The 23,548-nt window shown below is 45.0% G+C and overlaps 1 protein-coding gene across 14 annotated transcripts in view; it reads right to left on the bottom strand.

Moving 5' to 3' along the window:
- Window positions 1–23,548, bottom strand: part of PAQR8 (progestin and adipoQ receptor family member 8) — a 99,397-nt gene that overhangs the window by 69,121 nt on the left and 6,728 nt on the right. For 5 of the 14 annotated variants that reach the window (XM_074348905.1, XM_074348902.1, XM_045509373.2 and 2 more), the window contains exons 2-4: window positions 19,938–22,402; window positions 18,941–19,052; window positions 18,425–18,559 (exon numbers count right to left, since the gene is read on the bottom strand). The gene's annotated coding sequence lies outside the window, so the exon portion shown is untranslated. The remainder of the gene's footprint in view (window positions 1–18,424; window positions 18,560–18,940; window positions 19,053–19,937; window positions 22,403–23,548) is intronic. The other 9 variants (XM_010973880.3, XM_045509376.2, XM_045509372.2 and 6 more) reach the window with 8 other exon arrangements.

The raw sequence follows: 23,548 nt of genomic DNA, 5'->3' as shown, positions 1-23,548 counted from the left end.
GGAACTATATTCAATATTTTGTAGTAGCCTATAATGAAAAAGAATATATGTATGTATATATATGGCTGAAACATTATGCTGTACACCAGAAATTGACCTAACATTGTAAACTGACTACATGTCAATTAAAAAAAAAAAAAAGCTAGTGCTCATCACCTGCTTGAGAATGGTGCGGAGGCCTCTGTCTTGCAAGACAACACGTGCCTCCATCAGGATCTGCCACCATTCCCCTCCTGACCCTAGACCCTTTATAACCCATTATAGCCAATTACATAAGCCATTAAGTCAAAACCAATGCCATCAGGGCTGTACTGGGTCTGCTAAGGAGGAAACAGACTGTACCTTGTAGGAGCTGTAGGACCCAGCCGATACGCACTGGCAGAGCTAACAGAGCATGTGCAGAACCAAGGGGAAGCAGAATATAAAGGCGGCTCAGGGAGTGTTAATTGATATGGGAGCATTATTTTGGGTGACAGGATTATTATCCCTGGCAGGGACCCCAGCATACACTGCTAAGATGGCCCTTTGACATGCAGAGAAAGTGATGCCCTCACTCAGTGAGTAATAAACGCCAGAACTTCTCCTGGAGACAGTGGGAAAAAGAACCAAATGTCTCATAGAAGGGGGCCTGCTTGAGTGGATTTATTATCTAAGGCTGGAAATTGAACCAGATGACTGTTTTCCATATGAGGGCTCAGAGGACACTCCATTTACCTAAGCAGCAAGGCAGGGTCTGGTAAGAGGGATATCAGATTCACCCAGAAACGCACTGGCGGCTCTCATTTATAGTCCAGAGCTCACGGTAAGAGATGTCATTACAGAACTGGGCTCCTTGACGAGAATGATAATAGCCTGAAACATTAGAGGTCATGGCAGGGCTTTAACCATTAGAAGCAAAGTGGGTTCCGTTGTTGCAGTGAGAAGCAAGGCTGGAGAGGCAGCAAGAAGGGTCTGACCCACAGAAAGCTGTGGAGACAGTTAACAGAACAGAGCATTCTGACGGGCCAGACAGGTGGGCAGCCAACAAAAGTGTGGCTCGGTCTTTACCCAATCAAAGTAGTCAAGGATGAATGATCAAGAGGCTTAGGGCAGCTGCCTCAACAAAAACTCATGACCCCTCACTCAGTTTCCATCTCTGAGTCAGTTTTCACACCCAGAACTCTTGTCTATATCACAGAAGACACCAAGCAATAAGGAGACAGAGTAACTCAGCCAGCTGACATCAGACAGCCTCTGAGCTGTGCCTCCCTGTTGGCACAACTGAGTAGCCGTGGTGGTAGGGCTGGAGGCTACGCAGGGACTCCACGGCACCGGCCCCCACTCAGTAAGCCTGCTCTAGCTACAGCTGCTACCACAGTTCCAACCCATCAGGTTGGAGACCAACTGTATGTCCCTGATATGGCACCATTTCTCGGAGAAGACCCGCCAGCCATTTAGTGGCAGATTAACTTCATTAAGCTCCTACTTTGGAAGGGGTAACAATTCATCTTGATTGAAATCAACAAATATTCCAGCTCTGAGCCTCCCTTTCCTGTTTATAGGGCTGGCTGGCCTGAAACAGACTGCTCGATGTTTATTGAGAATCAGCAGAGAACTACAGTTTGAAGTCTGCAACCAAGGGTGGAGGTAGGGGGATCTGCACATGGCAATCAATTTGCCACAGGCAAATCCCCCCACAGCAAGGGAGGAGACCGCTTTTACAGAGGGGCAAAGGAAGTCAAGAGGGCTGTAGGAAGCAGAGTCAATCTTTTCATTGGCTGAGTCTTTGTCCAGAAGAGGAGTCTTACTTCTTCCTTTTGGGCTCCACTAGCATCACAGGGTGGGAGAGATCCCCATTCTGGTCCCTGACTTTACTTCACTGAGGTTTCTGTTAATTATTTTTTTACAAGCCCGGGTACCATTATCCAAGGGCTTACAGAGTATTTGATCTACTAAGAGAAGATCCTACAAAAAAAAACCTGCATTTGAGTAAGGGGCCCACTTTGTAGCAAACAAGGTGTGGTGGTGGGTACATGGCCAGGGGATTCACTGGCCCTATCCTGAATTGCACCACAGAGCAATGGAATGGCTTGTGAGATGCAACCGAGAGGCCAGCTAGGAGGCAGTCCTTACAGTATATTCCCTAAATCAACAGCCATTATACAGTGCAGCGTCCCTAACAGAATACATGGGTCTGAGAACCAAGGGTGGGTCGCCCTGCTTCCCCACACTCCCAGGGACCCCCTGGGAGATGTTCTGCTCCTGTTCCTGCAACTCTGGGCTCTGAGAATGTAGAGATCTTGGCCCCCAAGGAAGAGGGTGTTCCACCAGGGTGCACAGCAGGAATTGCATTCAAGTGTTGTCTGCTGCCCAGACACTGCAGCTTCCTCATGCCAAGAAATCAGTGGACATGGAAAGAAGTCACCTGCTTGAAGGGGTAATTGATCCTAATCATCCAGAGGAGGTAGGACTGTTGTTACATGATGGAGACCTGGGAGAATATATTTGACCTCTCTTGTTACTCCCTTGCAGCAGCCTTAGCCTGAGAAGGGCAAGGTGCCTGGGAGCTCAGGTCTAGAAGGCATGAGAGTCCAGGTGATCCCACTTAGGAAAGCCACCTGGCCCAGCAGAAGTGCTAGCGGGGGTGGGTTGGGGAGGCAACAGGGACTCCATGATGGAGAGTGGAAGGTGGAGGTTACTGACTACCACGTGGGGTCTGGAGAGCAGCTGCAGTGGGGAGACTAGTTTTCTCCCATTAACCTTCCTCTTAGAAGTTACCTCCAAGGAAAGACACCCACCAGGCTGGAGAGAGCTGCCTTGCTCCAAGTCACTCCTGCTCCCCAGGGCCAGCCCAGCCTCAGAGCTCCTTCGGGAATTCCACTGCAGTCCAACTTCCCCTCCACTCCCCCAGCTGCCCTCACTCCCCCTCAGGTGCTGATACTGAAGGATCAAGGGGTAAAAAACCTCTTTCACTCAAATCTCTCTCTCTCTCTGTACATATTTATGTATATGAATTTTTTGTTGTTGTTATCTTTGTGTATATGTGCTTTTGTGTTTATTTCTTATTTTTCAACTTAACACCCTGTCATAAAGCCCTCTTTTCACATATTATTACATAGTATTCCGAATTACAATTTTAATGTCAGTATAACATTCCCTTCATTTTCTGTAGCATAATTTTTCCAAACCATCCTTCTATTGTTTGGCCATTTAGGTGTATTTTTCTTATAGAGTACATTTTACATAAAATTAGCATCCTCATTCAGATGGCTATCTTCCTCAACTGAATTAACTCCTTATATAAACCCTGCATAGTGGGGTGACCCAGTGAAAGGCTGTGAACATCTGTCTTTAGACCCAGTGGGATCTGTTACCAAACTGCTTTCCCCCCAAAAATGATAGCAATTTATTCTGCTGCATCAAGGAGCTTTTCAGCACAATCTCCCTATCATTAGAAATGATCACTATAGAATTTGTTGGTAGTTTCATAAATGTAAAATAGCAGCTCATTATTGTATTACTTTGGTATCTTTTCTGCAAACTGTGGCGAGATTTTTATGTTCACTGCTATTTGAATTTCCTCTTCAGTATTAATGTTCCTGGGAATACTGACCACATTTTCATATACTGGAGGCACACTCTCATCACTATCACCAAGTCAGAAGAGAACCGAAAGGGTTTCTGATGAGTAAAATTCGAGTAGAAGCAATTTCCTAATCTACTCGAAGGAGCACTAGACTTGGAGTCAGTGGACACAGCCTCAAGTTCTGGCTGAGTCAGTTACTACGTGTGTTATTTTGAGAAGGTTTTAGACCACCAATAAAATGGAGAGACCTCAAAGTAGGCCAGACCCTATTTTGATTCTTCTATTTTTTTTTTTTTTGCAAAGAAGGTTGGAAATGACAGAAAACAAAAATAGAAACTGTTCAGAAGGATTTCAGTCTCCCTTTATGCTCTACAAAATGCCATAGTTAACAATCCCCAGAAGGTTGGAACCTTCAACACTCCTGGGGCTGACCAGTGTAGTTCACTTAGTCATAGGCAGATGGTGTTTGGTGATGGGGGATTGGTGGGCATCTGAAGGGGACACTTTGTTGGCAGAACAGAGAACTAGGCCAAGGTGAGAAGGTGTTCTGACCTAAAAACATTATTGCATGTTCCATGGTCTCAAAAAATTGAAGAGAAATAGGGTTGGTTGACATTAAGGTGAGTTGACATGAACAGACATTTTGCAAATGATCATTATTTTAACTTATTTAGCATTCAACGATTGGTTTTTCCTTAATTTTCCAAGAAACATTTATGGAGGCACTAAGCTAAGTGCTAGAAATATAAAAAGGAATAAAACAGTCCCTGACCTCAAGGAAGATCATAACTTAACAGTGGAGACCATCACCTAAAAGATTCTAACTGCAACATGTATTATAACTGTGAAACAGTGGAGTAACCACAGCTGTAGAAGTATACTCAGTGGCTGTCTTCTCATGTTGTGAATTACATGTTTTAGAATTCTTTTTTGTTTGTTTGTTTGTTTTCAGATTTTTTAAATCATAAATTACTACAAGATATTGAACATAGTTCCCTGTGCTTGACAGTATAAACTTTTTATCTGTTTTATATAAAGTAGTTAGTATCTGCATGTTTTAGAATTCTAAAGTTCTAAAATAATTTGTACTTTTGATCATTAATCAAAATAAAGGAATTAGAGGCTGAAAAGTTGGAAAAAAGAAGGCTAAATATCATTATCTGAAAGAGATAAAACTGCACATCTGAAAACTCCAAGAAAATCAACTAAAAAACTACTACAGAGAATACAGTAAGGTGGTTGAATTCAACATTAATACACAGAAATAATTAACCTTCATATATACAAACAACCAACCAGAAATACACTTACAAAAAAAATTTCAAGACAAAATAGCTAGGTATAAATTTAACTGTAGCTACATAATACCTATATAAAGAAAACTTTAGAACACCAGTAAGGAACACAAAAGATAACCTGAACAAACAGAAGGTCAAAGCACATTCTTGCAGGGGATGATGACTCAACATAAAAAATATGCCTGTTCTCTCCAAATTAATCTATGAATTTAATCCAGTCACCACCACCCTGATTTACTTGGCAAGCTAATCTAAAGTGCATATAGAAAGATAAGCAAGCAAGAACAACAAGGAAAAATTTGAAGTTAGTGAGAAGGGACTAGCCCTAGCATGTATTAAAGTATATTATAAAAGTATAATTTTAAGACAATATACTACTGATATATGAAGAAACAGATCAATGGAGCAGAATACAGAGGTCCAGGAATGGATTCAAATACATATGAAATTTCATATATAATAAAGGTGGCTAAGAGATGCATATGTCAATATATGGGGTCGGGAAGGTGGTGTGGTAGATGCCGTGGTGAACCATCCACCTCCCGCCTGAAGGTCCAAGGCTCTGTTTCCCCATATGCTGGGAGCGTTGTTTGCTGAGGGCTCCTGGCTGAGCCCCTCCCCAGGAATTGCCCTCAGCCAAAGGGAGTAGCTTCATCAAAATTACACCCCAGGGTCAGTCAGACCCAAGGACTGATCGATGAAGGAGTACAACGCCCCGCCCTCTTAGTTTAAGATGACTGTGAAAAGCCGTTCCAGGTCCCGGACTCGCGGAACTGGCTGAAGCTTTGTAACCACTGCATCTCAGTTCGACTTCTCCCTCTGCCCAATTTTGCCTCCTTCACTCCTTAACAACGTGACTCCTGAGGGTGCTCCCCAACCAACTCCTTGCACTCAACTCTCTGTTCTAGAATCTGTCTTGGGGAGCCCAGTCTTCAAAATGGCTTTCTCCTTTTGTTGGATGCAAACATTGTATTCAGCTAGAATAAATTTCAGCTGAATCAAAGCTTCCAATGTTAAATTTTAAAAAAACTATAAATACAGTAGAAGAAACTAGAGAAGAATTTTTTTATACCCTTGATTGGTTTAAGCATCAGAAACCATTAAAAATTGATTTTTTCCACATTAAAATAAAATTCTGACTGGATAAACAAAATGTGGCATATACATACAATGGCGTATTCTTTGTTTCTAAAAAGGAAAGAAATTCTGACACCTGCTGTGACATGGATGAACCTTGAAGACATTATACTAAATGACATAAACCAGTCACAGAAGGACAAATCCTGTCTGATTCCACTTAGAGACGCAGCGTTGTCAAATTCATAGAGATGGAAAGTACAAAGGTAGTTATCAGAGCTAAGGGAGGGAGGCCTGGGGAATTATTATTTAATCGGTACAGAGTTTCTATCTGTGATCTTTGTTCTACAAAGGGATAATGGCAATGGTTGCACAACAGTCATTGTACTTAATGCCACTGAACTGTACACTTAAAAATAGCCAAAATGGTCAATTTTATGTTCTATATGTTTTCCCACAATAAAATAAGTAAGTAAATAAATAAAATTCTTTTTGGCAAAACCCATCAAAGTGAAATGAAACAAAGTATTCGCCACTTTTATTAGAACAAAGGACAAGCAATGGGGAAAACACCCAAAATGCAACAGAAGATGGGAAAACGATAGGGATAGAAATGAAAGATAGGGAAGAAATAAAAATGGCTCTCAGATATTTTAAAATATGCTCAACTACACTCATCAAAAGAGAAATACAATTCAAGTCGCACTGAGATACCACTTTACACGTATTAGGTTAGCTAAGATCGAAAAGTTTGGTTTCAGTGAGCCGGTGAGCGAAACACACACCCATGGTGACCCCACTGAAGAAAAACTTGTCACTACCTATCCAGATTAGAAGAGCATATGCCTTTGACCCAGAAATTCTGCTCCCAAGAACTTAATCTTTAATCACAGGGCGGTTGGCTCTGTGATGTTCCAGGAAGAACACAGAGGCTCCCCAGCGAGCCATACTAATAATGACACACCAAGGGCATTGCCATGGGACTAACAGTAAGAAGGAGAGCTGTGAAGGGGAGTGGAGGGTGCTGGAAGACTGCAGTCCTTGTAGGAAAGATGCCAGGAGGAAAAGAAAGGCCAGGTTCCCACAGGGAAGGAGCGGGGTAAGACATGGCGGCTCCACTGCAGACTGGATTCTAATTCTAATCCTGGGCTACCTCTCTCCACTTGTGCGTTTGTCCTTGAAAAAGTTGCACAACCTTCCAAATCTTCAGTTTCCTCATTTGTAAAACAGAGATGTGGCAGTGCCTTCTGCAAAGAATTCTCACGGGGATGGAAGGATGTAAAGCGTCTAAGTGTTTGGCCCAATCCCAACACATAGTGTCTGCTTGGTAAGCGCTGGGAATTTTATTACTATTACTAATCATTCTCTCTTCTGGTCTTAAAAGTAGTGAGATAGTGTGATGAGGGACATCCGCGAGGCATTTCCTCTTTTTACAAGCAGCAAATAACAATGAGCCACACTTCCAGGTGGTGTCAATATCCTGAGAAAATGGCAAGGTAGACCTTAAGGGCGTGACCAAAACCAAGACTCAGGTGTCCGAAGACCATCTGTTTCTCACCCTGTCTCGCTAACCCTGAAACCAACCCAAGTGAGGGCATCTTGGTGACTTACAACAACCGTCTGCAGAGGGGACACTCTGCTCTGGTTGGGGGAAGAAGTCACGAGCTGTTTTGTATCTCAACGTCCTCAGTCAGAATGTCAGGACTGGCTCCTTGCTTTGCTCCTGGCTCGCTGCCAATAACCCATCTTAATGGATTTAATCCATTAAATTTAATCCCTCTTAAATTCTTAAAAGTGGCTTCAATGACGGTGAGAGTTTGGAGGGCAACTTTGGAGCCTGAAATACGTACAAATGAATTAGGTGGCTGTTTAATATTGGGCTTGTTCATCTGTATTTGTTAATATAACAGATAGGACACATGCATTATTTACAGTGTCCTGTGGACTCAATTTTGTAAGATTTATGAGATGGTGGATGTGTCTGTACTTGAGTTAAGTTAGAAAGAGTGGTTATCGTTTCTTGTGTAAAATTAATTTAAATCTCAAGGCCACGCTTTCCCATTTTTATAGCCAAGTATGCCTTTATCCCTCAAGATCATGGCAAGGTCACCAAACTGTGTCCTTGCTCAGCCAGGACATTTTGTTTCCACCACATGGTCCACACGAAAGGCTGCTGAACCCAAACACCAGCAGGGATGTCCACTCTGCAATGTGATCTCTTAGCCTGGCTCTCACACTCTGGAAAATTCTATGACCTTCCAGCTATTTAAAAAATAAACGCCTTAAATTAGCCAGAGTTGGCTTCTGTTGCTGACCACAGAGAATCCTAACTGATACATAGTTCTCATACATCAGTTTTTTTCATGTAAAATGTGCGTAGTGTTAATTAAACATTACTAACCCTAAATTGGGTATTAAAATGTTAAGTAGGTAGTCTAATTGTCTTTGTTGCAAATAGTTATCAAGAAATGACTGCACATTTGAATGAAATTAGGCCACTTTGCTTCTTTCTTCTTCTGTTTTCTTTCAAAGAAATAGATTAGGTATCAAATAGAACAGGTATCAAAATAAGAAAAAAATAAGAGGGGAAGGTATAGCTCAAGTGGCAGAGTGCATGCTTAGCATGCACTAGGTCTTGTGTTCAATCCACTGTATCCCCTCTAAAAATAAACAAATAAATAAACCTGATTACCTCCCCACTGGAAGGAGAAAAAAATAAGAAAAAATGTCCTAGAGTGAGTTGGAAAGTCACTGGTTTTTCTTTTAAAACAGCTGCAAAGTATTTTGGTGATAAAAACATTATAATACCTTAAACACTATGGCTATTGAAATTTTGATTAATAGAGGTATTATTTTTAAAAACATTTAAGAAGCTTTGAATTTCTGGGAAGAAAGATGATTAAAAAATATAACATATTCTTATTTAAAGATGTTACAATAGACATACAAGGGACTTAGACAATGTCCACACCTAGCTACAAGAGATAAGTGTGAAATATAATCTTTGTTTCAAGGGGCCAGGTGACCAGTGACCATCTGCATAGCAGACCAAGGGGAGAATGGATAGGTGGGTTTCTTCCACATGAGTTTCTTTCATGTCAAAAAATACAACACTGTCATTTTTAACAAGTGCCTAGACATTGGTGTTTCACATTCTCTTTTAATTCAAGGTCATTTTTGTATCAGCTTTATATTTTACACAGAGTAAGCATTTTTCTCATCTCATCAGAGCTCTGTTGCAAAGAGAAATTTTTAAGGAGCTAGACAAGATGAGGAAATACATGGCCGGTGTCAATCCAGCAACAGTCATTAGTGATTAGTGCCCAGCAGACAGAGGATGCTGTATCAGGCAGCACGAAGCAAATGACAGCAATATTTGGGCAAGAAACACAAAATACTGTCTTAACTCTCTCCCTCCATTTTCCATCCACGCAACAAGGGTCGAAAAACTGTCTCTTGATTTAGAGAAAAAAATGTTATTCTTATGCTCTAATCATCTCAGATATTTGATGATAAAAAATAAAATAAAATTAGCCCGTGGTTCAAGTTGTTCTGAAGTTTCAAAGGAAACATATGCTTGTAATTTCACATTTTTTTCCAATGAAAGAGTATTTCATCTATTTATGTCAGTGTATTATCTGTGCTTTCTCATCTACGTCGGTTACAGATCTATCCTTGAATGCTTAGAATTTAATAAGGTGTAGCGATGGATATAAAAGAATAATAGGATCCCCTCTGTCAAAGAGCCCTTAGAATCTCAGTTACAGAAAACCACGAGGGTGTTTTAGCTGATCCCCAAGAGCCTGTCTCTGCTCTTTGCCCAGCTCACCATCAACCTTGTACTGCACCCCCACTGCTTCCATCATGTTGTCTCTTAGAATGGCTTTTGAGGCCCTCCCTCCACAGTATGGTCTGAATTTGGTCTTCTGTCTAATTTGGTCTTCCAACTTTCCCCAGTGGGAAACCAGCAGGCTAGCATTTCAACAGTTCTGAGACCAGCAAACCTATCTTTACAGCCTAGACTTCTTCTCATGTTACTCCCCCAACTCAGAATGCAGCCCCTACAACTTTTAAAAAAAGATTTTTTTTTGGTGGAGGGGTGATTTTATTTATTTATTTGTTTATTTATTTTTAGTGGAGGTACCAGGGATTGAACTCAGGACCTAGTGCATGCTAAGCACACACTCTACCATTTGAGCTATGCCCTTCCCCAGCCCCTCCTCCTTCTATCCAGATCTACCTGTCCCTCCTCTTCCTTGACGCTCTCAACTCCTCCCTTACATGTATATGTCTCTTTTCTGGTTTCCCTTTTTTTTAAAGACTTTACTAATTTTTTAGAAGTTTTAGGCTCACAGCAAAGTCGAGAGGAAGGTACAGAGATTTCTCCCATACCCCTTGCTTCCATGCATGCATAGCCTCCCCCCTTATCCACATCCTCCACCAGAGTGGGACATCTGGTATAACTGATGACTCTATATTGACACATTGTCATCACCCAAAGTCCGCAGCTGACGTTAGGGTTCACTCCTGGTGTTGTACATTGCATGGGTTTAGACAAAGGTGCAATGACATATATCCACCACTATAGTAGCATACAGAGTATGGTGATTTCCTTTTAATTCTAGGCATTTTCACATTACCATTTAACTCCTAAATGAGTGTGTGCCCTTCCACTCTCATTTACTAAACAAATGCTTCATGAACACTTGTCCGCCAGACAACACGACTGGAATGGGACAAACCGCTGTGAACAAAACAGACCTGACCTCTACCCTTCTAGAGGGTAAATGTAAACGAGGCAAGACAGGCTATAATAAACAAGCAAGCAAACAAACATAGAGTGATTTCAAATAATGAGTGCTGCAAAGGCGAAACAAAAATATCCCCAAACTTTAGGAAGTTATGAAAGTGTAATGGAGGGGACCTAAATTACATGGTGTGGCGGGCGGGGGGCAGGGTGTGGTCAGGGAAGGCCTCTGAGGAAGTGACATTTAAACAGATAACTGAAGGATGGGCAGGAGTCAGGCAGCCAGAAGAAGGGTGGCAGGAAGACTATTCTAAGGAACAGCATCTGCAAAGGCCCTGAGGTAGGAAGGAAGGAGCTCAGTGAATCTGAGGAACTGAAAGAAGACGGGAGGCAAACGAAGTTGGGAAAGATGAAGCCCGTTCTTACCAACTAGACCTTGAACTCCTTAAGCCCAGGGGCCCCTTTTTACCTTTTTTCCTGGGGATAGGAGGGGGAGGAAGTTAGGTTGGTTTATTTACTTATTATTAAAAAAAAATTTTTTTTTTTAAATGGAGGTTCTGGGGATTGAACCCAGGACCTCATGCATGCTAAGCATGTGCTCTACCACTGAGCTATACCCTCCCTGCTCTTTTCCAGGTTTTGATGGAGCACTGAAGGTACAGGTACACTGCTCAGGCGCAGAGGCTGTGATGGTGACAGGTGACAGAGAGCAGCTATTTAAGCTGAAATGTGCTGTTTCATGAATACTGGTCTCACCGAGTGGGAGGAAGGACTGAACAACTTCTACAGAAGCTTCCAGCTCCAAAGTCCCATAAATTCCCATACATTCCCACATCGATGAGGAAGAAGCTCTCCCCATCTCATTGGCTTTGTTACCATTAATTTGTGCTCATCACTCCTACAAACACTAGCTCATTCATTCTTCATTTTTTGACAGTGTAACAATAATCATAGCTACTATTCTTTCCATTTTACAGATGGGCAAACAAAAGCTCAGAGAATCGAACTGCTTTAGCCCAAGATTGTACCACTGGAAAATTTCCATCCAGGACTTCCTGGCTCCTTCCTCAGAACACCAGCTTCCCTGCTCCAACATTTGTGACATTGAATACTCATCATACAAATATCAGTAGGAAGACACTGAAGCACATAATGAGTGGGATATTGTAGGAGAATGCACGCCTGCCTTTGAATGAGCTATGTCTCCAAGCCTGGACAAAGTCCAGCTGGGGTACCAAAAGAATTTATATGTGAAAAGACTGTTGGCAGCTTTCCGGGGACCGTGGAGCCAGGGAGGGGTGCCAGAGCACTGTAGATGGGTACACACTGTCCCAGTTTGGGAAAAGGGGAAGAAAGTTGATTCTGCAAACTGTAGGTCCAATCTTGGGCAAAGTTCTTGAAGGGCAATTTGTGAACATAAAATGGGGGAAGGAAATCATTACTAGGCGCCAGCAAGTTTTCCCTGAGAAGATATTATTCCCAATGAATCTCAGTGGGATTTTTTTTGATAGGGTAAAAGACTGGTATGGTTTTATTTAGACAATACCTTTTGCTCATTATAATGAGCGAGTTAGAAATGTGTAGACTGGAGGATATGGACTCTTGGCAAATTGAAAATCTTTTTTTTTTCAAATGAATAAAAAATTTAAAATTTCACTGTTTCCATGAAAATGTAATTTTTTTGTTATTTACTTTAAAAAATTGAGACAATTGTAGATTTACATGCAGTTGTAAGAAATAGTGGTCTCTGTACCCTGTTCAGTGGTTATGTTTTGCAAAACCATAGTACTATCATACAGTCAGGTTATTGACGTTGATATAAATCACTGATCTTATTCTCATTTCTCCAGTTTTACTTGTACTCTTTTGTGTGTATTGAAGTTTAAACAATTTTATCATCCATGTAGTACTGCCTGTCCACCACTGCAATCAAGGTACTGAATAGATCCCACTGAGAAACCATTTTTAATGGAGGAGATGGAATTTTAACTAAGCCCTGAAGGGCAAAGGAGAGAAAAGAATATTTCAGAAGAAAGGAGAGCAAAAAAAGAAAATCAGAAGCATGCATGAATATTGGATGCAGGTGCAGGGCATCGGCACTCTTAAAGGGGAGGATTGCTGAATCAGAGGTCATCAGGTTAGTTAGAAAAGATGCAGAGTCACATTATAAATGGCCTGAACATCAGAGACCGTATAATTTCTATTTAAAAACAGTAGACCACCAAACTGTCAGACGGCATTCAGATGCTTATCCCTCTGGTTAATGGCACAAAGAAGCATCAGCATTTTTGCACTTGCTGTTCCCTTTCCACAAAACACTCTTCTCTAGACACTCAGGTGTGGCTCCATCTCATTATTCAGGTCTCAGCTGAATGGTCACCTCCACCGGGAAGCCTTCCCTGACCACCCATCCTAGAGTGCCCAGTCTGCTCACTCTACTCCACCTCCATGATTTATTTCTTTCATAGCACTTACTATTATTTTAAAAAAATCTTATGTATGTGTTTAATTACTTGTTTATTACTTCTTTCCCCCCACTAGCACATATGCTTTACGAGAATAGAAATCATGATTGTTTTGCTTATAGCTATACCCCACTGCCAAGCACAGCACCAGCACACAGTAGGTGCTTAACAGTTGTGGGATGAATAAACAGGCTGCCTGTAGAAGTTGTAGCATAGACTGCTTTGAATCTGCCTTGGTCTTGCATCCCTCTTCCTAGTTTTCTTTGCTATTCTCTCTGACTCTATGTGTTCAGGACGCACAAATATAAAATGTAGGAGACTGCCATTACCCCTCTGTGGGCTTCCCAAGTTTCACTTTGAACCACACAAAAAGCATGTGCTTAGTAAGAGGACAGAAAGGTATTATCTGTAAATACGGGATCAGGCTCCAAAAAAGGCCACTCACTGATTTATATAGATTATGTGGCCAAACTAAGTGCTAGGAAGTACCCCGAAAGATCCTATCTTTGGAGAACTCAGAGCCCAGAGTGGGAGACAGGTATGGAAGGGACTGTTGCCAGTTACTCCGGTAATCAATGAATGTTGCCCACTCTCAAGCCCTCAGCCACTGCAACTGCCCCCACTGTGCACCCTGGGGAGATTCAGGATGGAGAGAAACAGGACACTGGCCCTAGAGAGCTAAGGTGCACATCAAAGGAAAGATTTCAATGAGCCCAGACTCCTGCATCCTTCCATAGATAGAAAAGCACTAAAGTCATTAACTTGAGATATCTGTTTTTCATGATTAGCAGTAATCTTTTGATGTTCAACAACATGTTTTTCGTTTGTTTGTTTTTTGTTTGTTTTCCCCAGCAAAAACTCCTATATATTGTGGCTCTTCCCTCACCTCTTTGCAGCAGTTCCTCAGACCTGAGAGGATGTCTCCCAGGCTTAAGTCCTCAGCAAGGTCTTCAAATAAAACTTAATTCAACTTGTTGGTCATGCGTTTTTCTCCAGTTGACACAGGCATATAAAACTACAGTAATCATGAAAAGCGCAGTAAGGGAGGCATGAAGCAGGTACAGGCTGCTGCTAAACAACACCCAAGTTAGAAAAGGAATCAGAGGAGGAGCCATTGAGATGGAGACTGGAAACAAGGGTAGGTATTTACCAGATCATCAGTCAGAATAAGGACGCTTTATCTATCCTGAAAAACAATTCTACTCCTCTCCTTGGTGTTTTTCTTTTCTTTCTTTCTTTCTTTCTCCTTTTCTTTCTCTCCCCCTCCCATCCTCCCTTCCTCCCTTCCTATCATTCAGTAGTTTTTGAGCATCTATTTCTCTCTAGAGACAAACAAAGAGACTCAGTTCCCTGACCTAAAGGCGTTCCAAGGCACAGACACCAAGAGTTCTCACTCTGGAATCACACTCTGGGTTCAAATCCCACTTCCGCCAGCTTTGTGACCTGTGAAAGGAAGTTGACCTCTCTAAGCATCAGCTAATCTATAAAATGGGGATAATAACAGTTCTAACCTCACTGTTCCTTGCATACAATAGTCAATAAATAGAGCTGTTATTAGTATTATTATTTTCAATAACCTATTAAAAGTCTTGGGACTAGAAGACAGAAAGAACAGAGCACTGTAGGCCAATGGTAATCACAACCAGATCCTTTCATCAGTCTTTTGGTAGTCTTTAATCAGCTTCTTTTCATTTATGTTGATGGGGAAAAATTTGTTCAATTTTCTAAGGCCAAATTCACTTCCTTTTCTGGTCAATTTCCATAGGCTTTATATCAATTGAGGGCTTCGACTTGGCTTCCCACAATACTTTCTCATGACTTGGGAGAAGCACGTGAGTGTACCAAAGAGTCCCTGTAGGTGTGACAGGAGACTGAGTGAGAAGATGAGGGTCAGCCTTCCAGGTTGGAGCATCCCAGGGAGTACAGGGGCAGAGCCCAGGCCCACAGGCGAATGCTTCAGTCCCGGGCAGGAAGCACCGTGTGAGTCTGGCTTGGTAAGGACTGTATCTAGCATATCTAGTAAGTGTATTTTGCTAATATGTGGGGAATAAAGGTCCAGGGATGATGGAAAAAATGGAATCTCCTCCCACCTCCCAAGGCTGGAAATCCAGATTGTTATAAGAAATCTCCTAACATATATTATTATTATAATTATTATTTTAAATGGAGGTATTGGGGTTGAACCCAAGACCTCGTGCATGCTAAGCATACATCCTACCAGTGAAATACCTTCCCCCTAGAAATCTCCTAATATTTTAATGTTAGCAACTAATTTTAAAAAATTAAAAGAAAACAAGTGTAGAGGCAGGTTCAGCCCACTGAGCCATGAGCTTGGCTTCTGAGAGTGTTCAGTGTTCCCGGTGTGGACAGCCTCCCAGGTCTACGCAGGTCTCTGGAAGCCACACAGCTGGTTGTAGGAGCAACAGAACTAGAACCAAATCACGCTGACAAAGCCCCAGTGATTTTGCCGTTAAGGATTGAATTCAAGGATTCACTTCTCTAACAGTCTAAGTCCCCTAGTGGCCAGCTTCTTGCATCAAGGACTATCACTTCTGTGAACTCTGTTTTGCAGTCACTCAGGGAAACTACTGCAAAGAGGGGAAGTGAGGAGACAGACTGCGTAGGTTTTGTCTGGTTTGGGTTTTTGCTTGTTCTTTAGTTGGAGTGCTTTTCAAAAAATATTTTTCTCTCTCCTTTTTCATTCTAGCTTTCCTTTGGTGAGCGCCAAGTTCCTAAACTGCAGAAACCAACTCTGTCAGGGGACACCCACACCCTGGACCTGTCCCTGAAGACCAACTCTCCTTTGTGCAAGGATCTGCCTTCAGCTAAGAGTCCGCTTGAAGCAGCCTGATAAACTCACTTCAAGTGTTAACAGTGGCCGGAGGTCTAAGAACAGCACCAGCACTGCAGTTAGCTGCTCCCTCCGGGGGAGGATACGTGCGGCTCTTTAACTTCTTTAACTTTCCTTCTCCAGAAGTGCAGGACCCTCAGCGGGTGGTCTGGGGAGGGAGAGAGGGCCCTGACCACTATGGACACCCACATTTCCTCTTGATCAGTGAGGGGTGGCTACTTTGTCATTTCCAAGTGTAAGATGCCAAAAGTTTAGTGAGTGTCATTTTTGGAACAGTGGGCAGGAAAAATGCTATTACAATGAGCCGACTGTCAGCCCCAAGGTTGTGACAGTGACTAATAAGCTCCTTCCCAGATAGTGTTTTAGGAATTATGTTTAATTACTGTATAAAAGGAATCATCTAAACCATTAAACAATATTCAGTCCTGCCCAAGTCAAGAATCAGCCATCAGCAGCGAGCAGACTTCCCAGCTACGAGCAGCCACCTAGAAGAGGATGACCAAATCCTGCACATTCCTTCTCCAAGCTGCTGATCTAATAACGAGCATGACCAAAAGTAGTATCTTCATGGCTATTCCACTTTATCCTCTGTGCCTATTGTAATTCCTAGAAATATTTGTGGAATGCACTGTTGAGTTCTTAATGTTTACCACATTATATTTATTAAACCACCTTGGAGACAGTTTCAGTCATCTTTTCCGCTGACGTCCTGTGGGATTTGACCTTTTAACTTGAGGATGCTAGCACAGCAAGGGGACTTTAGGGTTAGGTGAGGTAACCTATTTGTTTTACTAGGAGAACAACAGAGAGGGATGGTAACTTTACGGAGGTCACACAGCCCTAAAGAGCTAGGCTACACCTAACTAGGATGGACGCCATCACTTAGTGAAAGAGCAGCCTAAAGCACACACAACACTATGGGAGTAGATTTTCATTAGGGGGAAAGCATCAGGAAAGACACTGCAGTGGTGTGTGCAGAAGTCCTTTGCAGCCTCTTGGTTCTAGCAGTAGGCCGCTCAAAAGGGCATTCTAAGTGACTTGGCACTGCCAGAACTCAGATCTAGAAATAGCCAGCGCTAATGTTAAAGTCCACTCTTCCTTGTGGTTGTTCATTCTGAAAACCCTAAGGAATAATTGATCTGTTCTTTTTCTGCACTCCCGTGAGACAGGCCCTTCTTTGTAATAATGAAGTTAAAATCTAGGGTGAACATTATAATTTAAAGCCAGGAAACTGAGATTGAAAAGGATCTTGTCATTTTGTCCAAAAATTTAAAAAAAAATTACTATCTCTTCATGTGCTTCCTTGTGGGGGCACCAGATGATCAGGGCAAGTAAAACTGAAGGAGTTTGGTCTTTCAAGGCACTTTTGATTTTAGTGTGAAGGAAGGAATTTTCCATAGAATTTCACCAATCAGTTTGCTTGGTGAAGAGAGGTGGAAGGCCTGGAGAAACTAAAAGTCCTTCAGAAGGAGACATTAAGGAGAGGAAGTCTGTGAAGAAAAGAAGACAAATTGTAATACCCACTGAGAACCTGGTCTGATCTGCTCAGAGCCACTGTCTCCTGGCCCTTGTCTTGCTGACTCAGTCTATGTGAAAATGGGCAGAGGATGCCGACATGGTTTCCACAGATGTAATTACCCTCATACCCTAAGCCAGCTCATAATGGCAGGTCTGATACTCATCAGCAAACTCAACCCTGAGCTTCCTGGTGCCCACACCTACCTGTGGGAGAAGAATTTCACTACCCGTCATGAGAAAAGGCACGTACCTCCACACATCACTCTGCCCAGCTTAGCTCAGTGGCGTCCACAACCGCCAAGCACACCCCATGGACCCAGTTCAGGAGGGGCTGTGTGGCTGCCAGGCTGTGGCTGGAAGTGAGGAGACTGGGCGGGGGCTGCCTGGATCCAGGCCATGCAGGTCCAGCTGGATCAGCCATCCCCACACTTGGAGGACCCAAGTGGTCATCCACGCTCTGCTTATAGACCCACCGTGCCCTGCCCCCTTGGGAGAAGGGACCAGGGCCCTCCCCATGCTGCCTCATCTTTGGCAGGACCTCTGAGCAGGGAGACTAGACCCCCACAGATGGAGGCCAGCCTTCCGGATGTCTCAGGAGACATTCTACTGTATCTGCAAAATCTGGCCCTGCATCTTCAAAGGGAAGCCGCCCACGTGAAATTGCCTCTCTCCGCATCTCAGAAAGCAGCCGTTGGACCGCGTCAGCTGGCCTCCCAGTGCCTCTGATTGCGTGGGCAGATCTAGGGCTGGGTGTGCCTTCCACGACATGGGAGATGCCATCTGTGCTATCTTTCGGGACCTCCAGAAAACGTAGCCTGACCTGGGGAGGTCATGGAGAGGTTCCGAGGTGTGCTGGGCTGCTGGAGGCACACGTAAAAGAACTATCTGAGCGGCTGTCAGTACCTTTCAGTAATTCTTCATGTCATGCCAGTCCTGGCCTTCACTGCAGCCTCGGCTGTCAGGGATGCAGCCATGATTCCCAAGTGTTGAAGGCAAGTCAGCTTTGCCACAGGTGGGATGCAGGCACTCTCTTACCCCCTGTCCAAAAAGAAATCGGGAGGGCGGAATGTGCATCAGTGGCTGACAGCCCCTACCACCAACCCACCACCCCCGAGGAGCTGTGTTTCAGTGAGTGCTCGTGGCTGTCTGGGATGCTGTGGAGCAGGGCTTCTGGCAGCTGAGAGGCCAGTGGCAGTGAGCCCAGGGTAAGGGGCTGGGGAACAGAGTGCTTCTGTGAGGTGGTCACCAGCCGCTGCTGGCCCCACAGTCTCTGTACAGACTGAGGTGAGGTCCTCTGCCCAGAGTTGGACCACAGCCTCCACCCTCGCTTGGGCACAGAGCAGAACTAGCGGCAGAGCGGCCAGGAATGGGACACGAAGGCTGCTGGGGTTCCAGGCAAGTGGAGTTACCGGTCGTTACCTGGCATTCCAGGCCTGGTCGACTTGGGGTGATGACTGTCCATCCTGCCTTTGCACTTGAACTTCTCCAGGCCTTCTTTCTTCTTTCCGTGTTGACCCTCCCTTCTCCATTCCTGAGAACAAAGCACTGCTGTTGGTGTTTGTAATGCTCCAAGGTGCTATATCTTTTTATAAAGCACTTGGAGAGGGCATGCAGGCTGGTCATTCCCAGCAGAAGGGGAACAAACTGCACCGTCACAGGAACCTGTATGCAACTGCTACATGCTTGTGGCTGCTTCAGCGCCCAAGCAGTTAACGGTGACTGATCTACTCATCGGTTGGTCCTATAATCGGGAAGAACAAATCTGACTCCATATAGCATCTGTTACTTTTACTGTAGCCTTCATATTCTATTGCTTTTGCTACTAGTTCATCACTAAAGGGATGTTGCCTATAAGCTTAAGGTATACATAATGGCCCATCTCTGGGAGCCCTGCCTCCCAGGTAATGAGCGTTAAAGCTAAAACACCTTTGTTCAGCTCACAGGAACCATCCGGACCACCGGGGAATGGCTGCAGGAAGGGAGAAATGAACACCTCCCCTCCAGAGTCTGACGGGAACCAGGAAGTGTTTGACGTTATTCCCTCCTCTCACAGTATAAGAGCAGCATGAACTCTAACTCAGGCAAGATGCTTCTGTGAGACACTAGCCCACCATCCTCTCAGTCTGCTGGCTTTCCGAGTAAAGTCACTATTCCTCACCCCAACAACTTGCCCCTTGATTTACTGACGGCACGGCTAACAGTACAAGCCTGGACCTGGTAACAGTCTACTTTAAATTTCCCGAGGGCTGCTTTTGTCACCCATAAAGGTATAAACATATACGTATATATACACACACACCTGCCCTCCTCTGAACCAACTCTGTTCAAATAATAATCTATATTAGTTTCCTATGGCTGCTGGAACAAATTGTCATAAACTTAGTGACTTAAAAACGTCACAAATTTATTATCTTACAGTTCTGGAGGTCAGATGTCTGAGATCAGTCTCAGTGTGCTACTGTCAATACGCAGGCAGGGCTCCGCTCCCTCCCAAGGCTCTAGCGGAGCATTTGTTCCTCGCTTTCTCTGGTGTTTGGACACCACCTGCATTCCTCAGCTCGTGGCCTTTTCTCCATCTTCAAAACCAGCTGCGAAGCATCTTCCCTCCTTTTTGACCTCTGCTTCTGTTGTCCCATCCCCTCTCCAACCCGCTACTCTTGAGTTCTGAAGTCTGTTCCACCTCTGACAGTCAACGAGTCCGTGCTCCCAAGCTCAGCTGAAATGCGTCACACCTGGGAGAGGTTACAGGTACGCTGAAGCTGCCCAGGAGCCCTTCAGGCCATGGGGCCGTTCTCTCACCCTCTCCTTCCCCGTCAGTGCAAATACTCTTCAGATCATTCATTCACTAAACAGTTTATGAGCCTGCTGTGTACTTGGAAGTAGGTATACAACGATGAAAGAGACGTTCCTTGCCTTCAAGAATTCCAGTGGGGGAAAAGGTTGAGCAGAGGTAAAGCTAAGACACAGTAAGAGCCGTTGTGATAAGAACTGGTGTGCGGCTGATGAGAAGGGAAGCCTCAAACTGAGTAGACACGTAAGAGGTGACCCTGAGCTGAGTGGTGAAGGACAGACAGCATCGCGGCGGGAGCTCCCAGAAGTGGGGCCTGCAGAAGGCACAGGGATGACACAGTGTGGTCGCTTGGGAGATCTGCAGGCTGGAGGCCAGGGTGAGGGGGGAGTGTGAGGCTGCAGAGGCTGGCTGGGGCTGCGTGCCAAGCTGAGAAGGTTGAACCTCTCCCTAAAAGCTATGAATGAAAAATGCTGCCTGCCGTTTTAGTAAACAAAGGATGCTGCGGCCATAAAGCCATCCCATTGCAGCTGCCCGGACAGTATGTCCTGAGGGAACTCAGGATGGAAACAGGATGCCCGCCATCAAGCCCTCAGCCACTGCAGTCACCCTTAATGGTGCACCCTGAGTGCAAGGTGGCCTAGAGGTGACCCTAGGAGGGCCACCCCATCATGGACATCACCAGCAGTGTCCTAAAGAATGGCTGCTGCCTCCTGGTGCTGGCTGTGTCTTGGACCATCTGGACCAGGACTGCCATGTGGGGACTGTGCTGGTCTTTGTGGCACTGCAGCCGGGCAGCTGATTCCCGGGGCAGTTGGCTAACCAAGCACCTGCGCTGTGCGGTATCACGGCAGCAAGTCTGCGGGTCTGGCTCTGGGCTGGAGCTGGCGCACCTGGCTCACTAGAGGGCGCTGTAGACTCTCCTGAAGCTGGTGGGGCTGTGATGGAGTTTCTCTCTGAGGCTGGTTTCTGTCTGGAGACTTGCCTCCTCGGGGCTTCTGCTGGAGAAAAGAGAGAGAAATTCTAGCTGTTGTCATCCCGTTCTTTCCGGGCCCTAGTTTCAAGACCAGAAGAGATTCCCATGATGACCCATCATAAAGTGCATTTCAGGCAAGAGTCAGTTGGAAGCTAGAGGAAGGATCACTGAGCTGGGGGTCTCCTGACGGCATCAGAGTTAACTGGGCAGTGTCAGCTTCTGTAAATTCCCTTCCTCTGGCTTAGTTTTCTCATCTGTAAAGCGTAAGAGGTGAAGACGGTCTCCAGCTGTCCTTTCCAGCTTTAACATGCTGGCTCCAACACCTGCCATGAAACCATCTTTTCTTAAATTTTCAGGAGCTCCAGGTCCTTGGAGGGTTTTATTATTTGTGATTTCCTGCTCCACCCAGTCCCACGGCAGCAGGGCTTTGGTGGAACACATTTGGCCAGTTACCTGCCCCAGTCCCTTGGGCACCCTGGCCAATCGCTGTCTCAGCTGTATTGTTGGGCTGGGCTTCAGCAAGGTCACTGGGCAGCTCTAGTATCTCCCCTTCCAGCTTAAACCGATGCTCATCTGCATCTCCACCTCTGGTTCTGGAGCTTCTGCTGCTCCTGGGAGACCGCCCTGCCCTTCTGGCCCATCTTTCTGCTAATGGCTTTTTTTCTTCCCCTGGGTCCACTGGTTGTAATGATGCAGATCCCAGAGCTAGATCTGCTTTCTGAGGTTGTCTGGGCTGGCACTGATCTTAATCTGCAGCACCTGATCCATCTCTTTGTGGAAAGGGCAGCCCTGAGGGCCTGGCCCAGAGTGCAGGGTGGCTGTGGTTCTTCTTGTAGACACCCTGAGGGCCTTGAACTTGATATGACACCAGCGTGTGTGCCAGACATATCCCTGCACCTGAGGACACCTGGCCACGTCTTCACAGACTGAAGTGTTGAGGTGAACTGTCTTTAGGCCCCTTTTGATGGTGGGTTCCTCCATGATAGACAGTAGGTGCCAGCTCTCTGCTGGGGCCACTGGACCCCAGATGGAGCCTGCTGTGGTGTCTGGGATTCCTGCTGGCTCCTGGCCTGGGGGTGTGAGGGCTAAAGCCCTCGGTGGAAGTCCTGGACTGGTCCTGTTGAAGAGAAACAGCACCAGACACCCGTTGAAGGCAGCAAGATGGATTTTATTTGGACTACTGCAGTAGGGAAACAAGACTCCCAAATGAACTAGGCTCAACTCCAACTAAGACAAAGGTGACTGAGGTTTTTAAAGGGAGAACAGAGGTAACTAAATGTGGTTATAAGGAAGTGAAAGGGGGGGGAGGACAAAAAGAGGCTAGGGGAAACTATAGGAGCTAAAAAGGGGACCATGGGGAAATGGAAAATTATAGAAAGGGTGAGTGGACAATGACTGGAAATGGTTTGGCATCGTGGGTTGGGACGAAGTCTATCTTGTGGTTTGGTGGCACTGCCATTTCTTGAGCAAAGGCAGCACAGGGTCTGAGGTGTCACCTTCAGGGACACAGCCTAGTGCAGGCAGAAGCCAGGCTAAAGTTGGTCAAGTCTCTAGGCACCGGGTCCAGGCAAGTCCTCTGGGCCATGCGGGGGTTTACAGTTCACAATCCCTTCCTGGTACAGTCTCCCCAGTGGAGCAGTTTGAAGGCTGGGGGGCAGTAAGACTGTGATTCCTCCTCTTTCTTTACAATATTCAGTGGGTGATGGGAGGGTCACGGTGGACCACACCTAGGCCAGCTTCACATGAGAGGCCCTGCACTCTGTTTCTACATCTATTTCAGGGAGCGGCTGGAATGGCAGTGAGGGACAATGTTATTGCTGAAAGGCCTCCCAGAGACGCTCCCACTGCTGCAAGCTGTAAGCACCAGGTGATTTCTCTTGAAAAGAGAGAACTGTGGCAAAGACCACGGCTGGCTTTAGAAGGCCAGGGCCAGATGTGGGAAGACTGGCACACAGGGGAGGGCTCCCTGTCACAGCTCCCACAAAGTGAAACAAGTCAGGTTCAAGATTCTGGGGCACTTCTGGGGCCCTCCAGAAAGTCCCCATCTCCAGACACTACCCCCACCCCCCGACCCCGTCTATCTCTTTTATCTTCCCAACAAAGCGCTCTGTGAGCCACCAAGCAGCTGGTTTGCAGGTCCCCTCTCCAAGCTGGAGACAGAAAAGGCTTAATGGTTTCAAATTTTGAACCTCTCAAAGAGAAGTTCAAAGGCAGTGAAGCAAAAGGCAAAGGCTTGGAGGGCTTAAAGAAGAGCCCAGGAAAT

Source organism: Camelus bactrianus, chromosome 20, assembly GCF_048773025.1.
Source record: "Camelus bactrianus isolate YW-2024 breed Bactrian camel chromosome 20, ASM4877302v1, whole genome shotgun sequence".
Classification (NCBI taxonomy): domain Eukaryota; kingdom Metazoa; phylum Chordata; class Mammalia; order Artiodactyla; family Camelidae; genus Camelus; species Camelus bactrianus.
This window is presented reverse-complemented; position numbering and strand designations above follow the sequence as displayed.